The sequence below is a fragment of the Eupeodes corollae genome, chromosome 3 (assembly GCF_945859685.1).
Source record: "Eupeodes corollae chromosome 3, idEupCoro1.1, whole genome shotgun sequence".
NCBI lineage: Eukaryota > Metazoa > Arthropoda > Insecta > Diptera > Syrphidae > Eupeodes > Eupeodes corollae.
Window position 1 is genome coordinate 92,490,781 of NC_079149.1, and position 13,240 is coordinate 92,504,020.

The window sequence follows — 13,240 nt, forward strand, 5'->3', positions numbered from 1 at the left end:
TGTCTAAAATGAGGCCTAAATATTTAGCTTGTTCGGAAAAGCTTAATGGTGTTCCTTTAATCTTGAGTGGGCTAATCTGAGGAATTTTATATCTTCTCGAAAAGAGTATTAATTCTGTTTTATGTGGATTGACGTCCAAGCCACATTGCTTAGCCCATTTTGTTAGCCTATTTAATACATTTTATAGGTTCTTCCCAAATACGGATATTCAAACGTCGTCAGCATAGGCAATCATCCTGAAACCCACTGCTTCCAATGATGTAAGTGCGTCGTTTACTACCATGTTCCATAAAAGAGGCGAAAGGACCCCACTGGTGGTAGTACAACTTCTCATGCTAGAAGTTACTGTCCATCTTTTGAGCATAAGACTTATAAGATCTATGAGTGATTTCTCTAATTTCAGCTTATCCATTGCTGTTGTGATCGCCTGGTAACTGACGTTGTTGAAAGCTTATCCCCCAGGCTTCCACTCTCCGGCACGGTTTTCGTACAAAGTACGCTCACACCACCATTGAAATTAGGAACCTCTAAACTATGATTAAATTGGGTTTCAGAACGTTGCACTATTGAGGAGTTACAACAATTAAGCGGCCCAACTCAATCTTAGCTAATAACCATCCTGCCAAAAACGCACCGGACTACTGTGGTGATCATTGCCCGCTTGGCACCCACTTGGAGGGTTTGAATGAGGATTTTTCGATGATACTGAGGCATAATTGAAATTCTATACAGTAATGATCAAATTAAAGAATGAAGTCCAACGGTGTCAAATTACATGATCTTGGCAGCCGACTCCGCCACAACGTAACGTAACATCGCTATTGAATTCATCGTATGTAAACAAGCAAAATTGTCCCATTTGGGGCACAGAATAATAATACAAGACATACATTGAAATGCCGATACACCCACAACCGGTCACTGTTTTGTGCGGATTTTGGTCCGGAGGCATAATTGGGCCATTTTTCGAAAATGAGCAGAAATATTGCTGCTATTTGCAACAGTGTGGCTGAAGAGCCGTCAAAAACCTGGGTAATGCAAATTTTGGCACTTTATCTTTATAGTTTTCTTTAACTTCAGGTTCTTGAAATGTAAACGAAATTTTTCATACATCCAAACTCGCATCTATACTCCAAGTCCGGAAGTGTCCGCATATTCATTTATATTTTTGTTTTTGAGGGGGGGGGGTTCTTGGGAAGCTATTTCACGCGGAGCCGAATTTTTCACGTTCTTAATACGAGACTTCTCCATCTAGTGCAGTATTCTTATTTGAAATTTCATTTTTAATTTTTCGATTTTCGAACATTAAGTTCAATAATAATTTTGTTTTAAATTTTCGATTAAACAAAACTTTTTCCACTGTACCAACGGGTCAGTCTTTTTTCTCTTTTTTTGTTTATTTCCAAGATGGAATTTGTACATTAACCACGAAATCAAATTCTTTAAATACTAAAAAAAAGTCCAACTTAAATTCGAAAATTGTTATACATCACAAATAGAATAAGTAGGTTCTTGGAAAGGAAGAGCTATACCACCAGCACTTACCGCATAAAATTTATTGTTGCGGCAAAACATAATAATCCTACGATTGTCAGACCATTATGCATGCCGTTGGGTGAAATGCTTTAATTAAAATGTTTCACACTTAAAAATGTGTGGCTACGGCTATTTCCCCATTTTCAATTTTTTATTTTAATTTAATGATAGAATCAGGCACGTGAGATGCATTTTAAATGAAAAGTAATTAATAATTATATTTTATTGTACAGCTAGGTTTCCGGCCAATTATGTGGGTTGGATGGAGTTGTGGCTTTTATAGCATTTGCATTAACCATCATCAACATTAAATTGTATGAGGGGTATGATATAAGTATTTAGTTCAATTTTAACAAAGAAACTCTGTTTTTGCAAAATGTGGTTAGGGTGAGTATAGAAAATAGTATAGGCAGTATTTGTTTTTGGAATTTTTGAATAATGTTTTAAAAAATAATTTAATGGGTAAACCTATGAAATATTATTTCTTGTTATTAAGAAGATTCATAAATAATTGGAATAGTTCTCTCTGTACGTATTTGTAATTTAGACTTTTTTAAACGACATACACTCGCTAAAGGTGATTGATGTTTGGCAGTTTTTAGGTGAATTTCCTAAAACTAAAAAAAAACATATCATTCTGATATTGTTTTAACAATTGAATGTTTAAATTTGAATATTGCAGACACACATTCAGTGGTATTCATGACTGTCAAACTAATAGTCTAAGTTATATTCCTGCCTGTGCAATATACAAAAGATGAAACGAGAACGGATTTTTTTGTTTAAACCCAACAACACATAACAAAATATTGCTTTAAGAAATTTACCAATGAACGTTGAGTAATAGAACTTGAAAAAAATGTATTGTATATTGTGATGTTATAGTTTCCTAATAATGATTATTTAAAAGTCGGTATTTTCATCAACTATAAACTTTTCCCCTTCAATTGGAACGAGAATTTATTTCAAAATTATATTTTATTTATTGAATCTAGCCTAAATAAAATAGTAAGTCCTTTCCGTGCATGAACTACCGTTGTTAAATATTTTCAGATTTTATCAAGTATATGCGAAGTAGGTTGTTTAGAATAAAATATTTAAGAAATTGAAGATGATGTCTGGAGTTTAAATGATGACAATAAACCCAGACGAGTTTCCACCTATTGTACTTAAAAAATGTGCTGATTCCCTTACTGAACCGTTTTTCTTAATTTTAAGAGCTCTCTTTCGAGAAAAAATCATTCTGAAAACCTATTCACAAATCAGGGTATAAGGAGTAAATTTCCAACTACCGTCCGATGTGTACCTAAATGCTCAGTTTTGGTTTCCTCTGATGCGCCACGAGGTAGCCATCTGGGTCCCCTTCTTTTTCAAATTTTTATAAGCGACTTACCTAGTATTTTTCTTAATTCAGTTGATTAAAATTTTGCCGAAGACTTAAATTATTTTGTTCGGTGCATAAAATTTATCAATGCTTCGTTTTCTTACAAGACGATATTTCGAAATTATCCCAGTGGTGTACAAAATGATGTTCAACTTGTTGTCGAAACTTTTTTGAAAATATTTTTTACTACAAAGTATTACCTAAACCAAGTTCTTGAAAGTGTTAGAGAGAAGAAATGTCTTAGTGTAATTTTTGACCGTAAACTTAACTTTGTTAAGCACATTGAATTTAGTGTATCCAAAGAAAATTCAATGCTCGGTTTATCATTGGCTTCAAAGTCCCTTTAGCTGTTTGCCTATGATTTGAGAAATCGCTTTTTACATCATATGTAAGATCGATCTTGGAATACTGATGTGTAATCTGGAACAATGTTTTAAAGATTCATTTTAAAAGAATTGAAAACCTTAGAAGTTTAAAAGGTTTACTATTAGAATTATTTTTTAAGATCATTTTTTATTTTAATTTTAATTTTTAATTTTTCCTAAAATTTCATTTTTTAACTTGGATTCTTTTAGTACGAAAAACGTATTTTTGTATTGCTCCGGAAAGGTACCGGTCATGCAACAGTTATTTTGTTTTTAAATTTTCTCAGAAACTAATGAACCGATTTCAATCAATTTTTTTAACGAGCCTTTATATTGCCTTAACGATATTTAATTGTCAAAAGTCAATTTTTTTTGTTTGGATTTTTAAAATAATTGAGTTTTTTTTTTCAAAATTCTGTATCTCAAAAACATTTCAACATTTTTTTTACGAAATTTAAATGTAGAGCTTATATTAACACTGCATACTCAACATATTTTTAGAACAAAAATGAAAAATTGCATATATAAAAAATTAATTAAAAAAAAACCTGTTCTAACGATTTTTGAAAAAAAAACTTTGAAAAATCAAGGGTTTTTAATTTATAAAATGGCATTTAAGTTTTTGAAGAACATTTATTTTTTAGGTGAAATTTTTAATCTTTAATTATTATTTTACTTGTTTTAAATGCAACCCCTTCCCATCTCACTATGCATGAGCCCGCAAGAGCGCACAAGAGCCTGACTGTAAATAGCACATGAATAGAAATTGTACCTGTTTGTATGCTTTTTTTATTTTAAACTTTAACGAAAAAAATAAGATGAATGTAATAACTTCATGTTTGCACTGAAAACTTGTAAGAAAGAAGAAATGTGATTGAATTGTAGTAGGCACCTTCTACCTACCAATAACATACCTTCATTATCATCATAAAAATATTTTTATCTATCTATCTGCATAAAGCCAAGAACGCCAAAGAACTTTTCCTTATTCGTTTTAGACACTTGCCAAACTGCATAACCAATACGCGATGTTCTGCCTCTTTCTTATCTTCAGATAATTTATTTTCCATCCTGGTTTTTCTAATATGAAATTAAACGAAAAAGGTTTGAACGAACTAGTTGAATACACAAACAATTGTTTTCGTTACGTATGCTTACAAGTATTTTTCATTTCCGGGATGAGTTGTTACTTGGGATGAAACTAGCTTACCGACAAAAAATGGTGTGTAATCGATAAGTTCATTCAAATACACAAACTTTAACAAAATATTTTCCGATAATTTCTTATTTATATTAACAATAACAATAAGTTAAGTTTTTTAAACAAATTATAAATAGTCTATGCGAAATTCTCTTGTTTGTTTAAATTAATTCCGTATGAGAGCCGAAAAAGGGAGACATGCTAACGAAATAATATACATGATGAAGATTCGTCCAGAGTAAATTTCTGTTCAACACTAAACAACTGCATAACAAACATATTTTTAAGAAAAAGTGTAAACTTTGTATGTATACAAAATTTAATTTAAATAAAACCGGTCTTACGATTTTTAAACAAAAAAATTACAAATGGAGGTTTATTTTATTTATTTTACAGGTTTATTTTTAAATCTTATGCAGGTACTTTTTAAAACAGACTCTTTGCATAAAGGAGCAAATTCGTGCAATCAAGTCATGCATTTTATTTTTATAATTAGTTGTACATACTTTATTTATTTATCTATTAACCAAACTATAGATTTTTGAATCGCATATTGATGAAATAAATAAATAAAGGTTTGAATAGACGCCAGGGCTTAACTGGGTGGCGCGCATTGGAAAGGTAAATCTTTGAAGCATAAATCAGGCTGAACTTGAGAGATGACATCGACTGTGCTGTCTTTAAGGATTCGCATAGAGATGTGACTTACGAAAGCCTTACAGATACGTAGCATGCAATTCAAGTCACAAGAAATTGGTGATCATCAATGGTGTTGCCCCGACCTGCATAATTTTTGAAGAAGTACGGATCGATTACGCCCCTAGCCCAAAATCCACACCAAACTATAACTTATTTGGATGCGTTGGCATCTCTTGAATATCGAGCGGTTTGGTGCCGTTTAAACTTTTAATACTTTCCCATGTTTTATTTAGACCATAAGCTCATGAGGCTTGGTTCTTCTTAATCTCCGAACATGGTTTCTTATATTCAAGACGGACTCCATTTCAGAATTAATATGACATACAGCGTATTTTTTAACAACTTCTGTAACCATTTCTATTTGTAAGTCACGATGTTGATCGGTACCTATTTCTTATGTATAACTTTTCCACGAAGGACTTTGTTTTGGAATTTTTGGATGATTTCGGTATTTGTTTTCTTTGTACAGCCCCATAATTGGATTCCATAAGTCAAAACAGGCTTTAGTACTTGATTATACAGCATTATTTTGTTTTGCATTGATAAATCAGATTTTTTACCAAGTAACCAGTACATTTTTTATTTCAAGTTTAGTTTTTCTTCTTCTCTTTTCTCTTTGATGTGCTCTTTCCACTTTAGCTTTCATCCAAGATCATTCCAAGGTATTTGGCCGTATTGGCGTAAGGTATAGCTTGATTATTATTGATTATTGGAATATTTTTTATCTTTTTATTTGTAAAGTTTATATGTGAAGATTTTGTTTCATTGAATTTGATACGCCATTTGTCGGTCCAAGCTCTCACTGTGTCGACAGCATTTTGTAGTTTTACTACAGTATCATCTGCAAAAATAGCCATTATTGTGTAATTACCAACTGGAATATCCCTTGTGTATAGTAAATACAGGGAAGGAGCTAGGACACTTCCTTGTGGTACACCGGCTTCTATTTTCTTCAATTGCGAGTATTCTTGATCGTACCTTACTCCAAACAATCGGTCTGAGATGTACGATTTTAATGTTTCATAGTACTGCCTGGGAAGATCCCTTAGCAGTTTGTACTCAAGTCCCTCATGCCAAACCTTGTCAAAAGCTTGAGCAACATCTAAGGATATAGCTGAACATACTTGTTTTTCTTCTAATGCTTTTTCTGTTACATCCGATATTCTATGAACTTAAGGCATGCATTTTTTATATAATGGAGTTTTATGAAAGCTTTCAATGGCATTTCTTCCATAACCTGAGCAGTAATTACGAGTAGATCGTAACCTGGTGATTTTTAATTTGATAGTTGATGTAAACACATGGTTTTTATTTCTTTAAATCTTACAATTGGTATTTCACTTTCATCTATCTTATCAACAAGCTGTTAGCTTTTTTCAGCCTCGTTTGATAAGTATCGCTTAGAAACATTCCCAAGATGTTCAGCGAAATGGTTAGCTTTTTTTTCGGGTTACCGATCTATTTTTCATCTTAAGATTTCAACGGTGAGTTTTGTAACTGCGGTGTTTTCAGGAGCTTTGCTGCTTTCCATAGCGAAAAATCGGTTGAAGCATCAGTCGTTAAATTCCTTAGGAATGTACTGAGTGAATCATTTTTGAATTTGTAAATTTGTTTTTTTAAATTGTTGCTTATACTTTTAAACGTTGTTTTATCATCTGGAAATCTAGTATTTTTCCATTTTCTTCTTTTCTCTATTATCACCTCTCTTATTTCTAAAGGATATTTTATTTCATTTTGTCTTCTATAAGAAAATGTTGGAGTACTTTCTTCAGCGGCCTGTTGCACATCAGTAATAAATTGTTCCACTTCATGGTCAATTTTCTTGATTGTATCCATGGAAGATCTTAAATTTATATAACTTAAAAGCCTTTCTCTAAAATCATTCCAGTTTGTTTTCTTATTTTCAAGCTTCGGATTACTTTTTTCTAGTACTTACGATTCACTTAGTGATAGAATCATTGGAGTATGATCTGATGACAGGTCATAATTACCTTCGACACTAATGTGAAAAAAAAAATTAAAATGTATGCGTAGTATATATCTTCTGGTTCTTAAGTCATCTCTATAATAACCTTAATTAGGTTACAACATATAAGCCATTTTTTGAAACCTCAAAAATGGCTAATATCCCTTCTTCTCTATCCCCCCTTCACCACATCAACATCAAAAATCACTGTTTCGCTGATGTAAAAAGTTGCCAAAATAAATTTTTATTAACATAAACAAAAATGTGAACAACACTCCATTTGGATAGCGAAATAACGAACCACTATCACCAGCCAACATCATCGTCGTCGTCGTCTTCAGTAGAACAGTTATATAGTTTTTCTAACAAACAATCTCAAAACCTCCCTCACCAAAACTTTTATAAAATTTATAAAGAAATATGGAGTAGATATCCCATAAAGCAGGTTTCTATTATATACGGAACGGAACCGAACCGACTACAACTCGCAAAACGTATTTTTATCCTTATTCCTTCCTTTTAACTGGGGAGCTGGAGTTACGGAAATAAAATTCCAAAAAATAAACCAAATATGGTGATGGTGACATAGGAAAAACACAGAGTAAACAGGATAATAGCAATAAATGGTCGAGTTAGATGAAATATACGAAGCAGGAGCACAGTAAGCGAAGCTATATCCGTAGTATCCAATACCACAGCTTTTTTTTCTGATGCTTCTGAGTTGAGTTGAGTGTGTTCTGGAGAAATTGGTGATGTTTGTTTTCAATCGAGGGGTTTTTGTATAAATGGAATAACACTTTCTCAAACAGAAGGGCGACAGAAGACCAAAACCGAGACCAAGGGAGTCCTTGTCGTATAGTTTGAGCTCACAGCTCCTATGACAGGAGTAAGCATTTCTTTGGAAACGTAGAGTGAAAGGAAATTTATTTTTGCTGCTTTCGCATGGAGACGCCCGTCGTCGTTGTTGTCGCCATCTTTGCCGTTCACGACGAACGTCGAGCACCGCCGCCGCTGCCATCACCATCGCAACGTTGGTTGTCTTCCTAAAATTTATTTCCGTGTATTGTATTGGCAATGGCGTTGGCGTCGAATGGATATGACAGCAATAACAAACGTTCTACAGGAAATTGAGGGAAATATCTGAAGGGCACCCACAAAAGCCATCTTCCAAAGCATTCACACGACACATTATAAGTGATGTTATTTTTTGTTCTTTTATTTTCTTATTTCACTTTTTTATTTTTTTTGGCAACAAAGACGACAAAGATAGGATACTTGAAAGTGTACTTGACCATTGCGTCAAGTATAGTTCAGGTGAGTGCTGTGCTGCAGTTGTAGGTGGCTTTTGTTGGAAATTCAAATGCATTATGGGTATGTCTATATTTAAGAAAAAAGTGCAGTCCAAACCAAGTTTCTGTCACAAAGAATTGACATAGGCAACTATTTAAAAAAGAATCAAAGAATCCTAAAACTGCTAACAGTTTAATAGTTAGAAAATTAACTTTAAAGGATTCCTAGAGCTGCGGTCCTATTCAACTCACATACAGCAAATTTCTCGAGTTTAATAGAACTTCTCGATTTTTACAGCGCTTTTAAGGTTATTTTAATAGTTGAACGTTTTGAAATATAAATATGAATTAAAAGTGTTTAAACAAAAGACTTGGTTGATTGTTTAACTACTAAGCTGTTCTAATTTTTTCTTTTTTTTAAGTTTGCATTCCAATCTTGTTCCGATACAGATTAAGGACTTGGGTGTATACTACTTAACGATCAAGAAGAAAAGTTGCAAGAAAAAACTAATGTAATATCAAATGCAATGTAAAAATCATAGTACAGAGCTAGAATGTTCTTTCTTACAGACTCTGATATGAAAAAGATTTCATATCAGTTTTTTATTGTTTTTTATAAATTTTCGGTTCTGGAATTTTCCTAAAACATTAATTAAAAGTTGGCAACAATATTTTCAATTCGAATAAATGAGTTTAATTTCAATATATCAAGACGACACAAGCGTCCACAAGCTTTTCTCAAAACTAACCTCGGTCTATCAACTATTACTCTCACCTCACAGCGGTGAACATCGGGTGCCTAGTACCTCAACTGGAGATTGGGTTCTAACCCCTGTTTTAAGATGTTGGGGCAGCAAACGAGAGAGGGGGGAGAGGTGTTTCCACTAACGCACCTCTATTTATCAAGTCGGCAGCGGACGAATTCTCAAGATTTAATCAACGGTGGTGTGTAAACAATACCTTTAGTTGCGAAGCACCAACAAGCCTCGAATACGGACGGATTCACTGTGAACGTCTTAAGCCGTTCGTCAACAATCTGATAGGTCCTTATCAGTGTGGCTTCAGACAAGGAAAGTCCACAATCGACCAAATATTCACACTATACGGAAGATCTTGGAAAAAACCCAGGAACTTCAAATCGCTACCCAACATCCTTTATCGATTTTAAGGCCGCGTATGACAGCATCCATTGGGAACAGCTCTACAAAGCCATGTCTAGTTTTGGCATCCCTATCAAACTTATCCGTTTGTGCAGAATGACGATAGGGAATGCACGCTGCTCTTTCAAGGTTGGAAAAGATCTTATCGATGCGTTTGATGTCAAAAAAGGTTTTAGACAAGGCGATGCACTGTCATGCAACTTCTTCAACATCGTTCTGGAAAGAATTGTGCAAAACTCAACCGTCAACACTAGAGGCACAATCTTCCAAAGGCCATCCAATTACTCGGATACGCAGATAATATTGACATAATTGGACGATCAAAGCGTGATGTCAGTGTAGTGTTTTTGAGAATTGCGACGGAAGCGAAGAAGATGGGTTTAGTGGTCAATGAGGGCATGACCAAGTATATGCTGTCATCAAAAAAGGACATTGAACAACGACGTATTGGATAAAATGTCACCAGGGACAGCTATACACAGACAACGACACCAGCGCTGAAATCAAACGAAGAATAACTCTTGCAAATCGCTGCTTCTTTGGACTTAGAAAGCAATTGAGAAGTAAAGTCCTCTCTCGAGCATCTTAAAGCACCATCTGTAAGACACTCATCATCCCGGTTCTCATTTATGGCGCTGAGGCCTGGACCCTGTCAAAGAAAGACGAGAGCGTCTTAGGATGCTTCGAGAGAAAAATTCTTCGGGTGATTTTTGGTCCCGTACTCATAGATGGAGAATGGAGGAGAAGATATAACGACGAACTGTACGGGTTGTACAGCGACACTGACCTAGTTAGCAGAATTAAAGTCCAACGGCTTAGATGGCTAGGTCATGTAGAGCGGATGGACATCAACGCTCCAGCCCGGAAGGTCTTCGAATCCAATGCCGAGTGACGGCGCAGTAGAGGAAGACCGCGACTCAGGTGGCTCACTGGGAGAGGACCTCAACCAACTTGGGGTGCGAAATTGGAGACAGCTAGCTAGGGACCGATCTGGCTGGAGACGCATGTTTGTTGAGGTCCAGGTCCGTCCCGGACTGAAGCGCCACCATAAGTAAGTAAGTAAGTAAGTTGAAACGTCAATAAAATTTAAAAAATTTTCATTTGGTATCACGTCCCATTAAATAATATAAAATTTCATTAAAGTCGCTAGCTTTACTGGATTGTAAGATATTTGGGGTCAACCAAAAAGAAATTTATTTCTGCATCTCTTGATGTTATTATCTTCATACAAAAAGTCGATATCGTTACTGTTTCTTGAGATATGGACAACGAAAAATGATACACACAGAAATCTCTCAAAAACTCTTTGATCAAGATTTTAAAGGACATTGAAACGTGGATAAAATTTAAAAATGTTCAATTCAACAAATCGGACCGATAACAATATTTTCCTTAGTCAAGTTTCGAACATAAAATTATTGTACCACCAAAATAGATTTTTTGCAACGAACAATAACTTTTCTGACATCTGGTTAAAGTTTGAGAAAAATTTAAGCAACGGGTTTTTTACAAAAAATGAAAACCTGAAAAAATATTATTAAAAGTTGGTAAAAAATGATTTTAGACTCGAACATCTCGAGAAAGCGTTAAATTCAAAATTATTTAATTCTGCACAAAATATTGTCCTTGGTTTTTATATTTTCTGTGTTGTTTGATAAAAATATTGTAAATCATCAATGTTTTTTGCAAACAACGGAAACCTGCAAGCATCGAGAGCAAAATGAGACAATTGACTTCAAAGTTTCCTTACTCTGTACAAAGTTTTGTTTTTAATATTTTGTAAAATTCTTATTAATTGAGGGAAAAATAAAAACCTAAAACAAAAACATATTAAAAAGTACTAGAACTTAAATTTTTAGTTTAACAGATTTTCAGAATAAAAGAAGATGTTTCATGCCATATTGGTCCGGAACTCGAGTACATTTCTCATATCTGGGCTGGTGATCCGATTACCCACTTTAGTCTCTTGGCAAGAATTCAAAAGAGGGCTATAAAAAGAATAGGCGACCATTGTCTAGCTGAATCTTTTGTATCCCTTGAGCACCGTCGTCGTAAGGTTTCATGTCTGTCATTTTTTTGCTACTATTTTCATAAACAATGTTCTAGTGAAATAGCCTGTTGCATTCGTCCAGTAACCGAAATACCCGTTCTTCTAGGAATGCTCGTCAGTTTACCCTTGAGCCCAATTTCTGAAGAACTGTAAAGTACAGAAATTCTTTCACTACACGAATGTGAAATGCTGTACTAGACTCATCATTCCCAACTCATTAAAATGTGCATACATTTAGAACCAATGTGCAACGGTTTCTCTTTTCTAATCCTATTCTCGCTGTCTAATGGTTTGCAACTGTGTTTCATCATTATAAGGGTATTTATAACCCCTTGATACTGCGCACAATATTTGTTTTAATTGAATTTGAGAAAATTCAAGTTTCAATCTGGATTGGATTTGTCAGCTTTAAAAAAGAATATAAATCATCTGAGATCAATTGCCTTAGAAGCAACTATCAAATTAAATAGTTAGGCTTGCGTAATTAGGTAGAAACATAGGCATAGGTTTATTCTTTTTGTTCACTTTAAATAAGCATCATTATAAATTATTTGGTTTTTATACCCATTGTAAATTTATATGGATATGAAAGTAGGTATAACAAAACAATTCAACAATAAATAATAAAATTAAATTCATAAATCAAATTTTCCTGTTCAGTCGTTCAAAAACATACCAATTGTCCATCGTTAGATGCGGTAATTAAAATTTAATCATGCGCTAAACAAAAAGTATTTGCTAATAAAACCGCACCAACATCCTTCCTGATGCTAGGTACTGAGTCCTGATGCTTCAACCATTTGTTGGTGCGTTTTTTTCAATGTTCATGTTTTTTTTTTATTTTAGTGTGTGTTTTGTTGAAAGCTTACAATGAAGCTTCTGCATACCTACCTACCTACTTCCAATTTAATTTTTTCCTCTTCTTCTCTCAATAAAATTCAACCAACCCTTCACATTATTCGAATATCTCGTTCGAAAACTGAAAATGAAAAAAAAACAAAATAACTTTGATTCTGCTATGCAATGGGTTTTCAATATGCACTAATGAACAATGAACCAACCGACGATGAACAAATGAAATCCTCATCATCTCTGTAGCTAGAACGGGACAGAAGGAATGGAAGATAAAACAGGACGAAAAAACGGTTTACAATATTCAAGTTTTTAATCGACCATTAGCCATTTGCCATGAAAGTTTATTACCACAGGTGCGGATTGGCTATTTGTTTTTGAACCATGACAATAAAAATAAACAACAATGGACCAAGGTGACTCTCTTGCGGTACACCAGAATTCAATATAAATGTTCATGAAGGGTAACTCCTGAATATGACGCTGCAATATATATCTTTAAGGTATGACGAAATGCGCATGATGAAGCAGTCATTTAGACTAATTTCACTTATTTTGCTAAAGTCTGTAAAGATGCCATCCACTTGAAAATGTTTTCTGAATGTATTTAACACTGGAGTACACGCGCCCTATTTTTGTACACCAATGCACGCGTGGTCTACTATGGTAGACCATATAATAATGTTAATAATTTTTTATTTTAAAAACATATAAATGAAATAACTATTTTGACGTAAT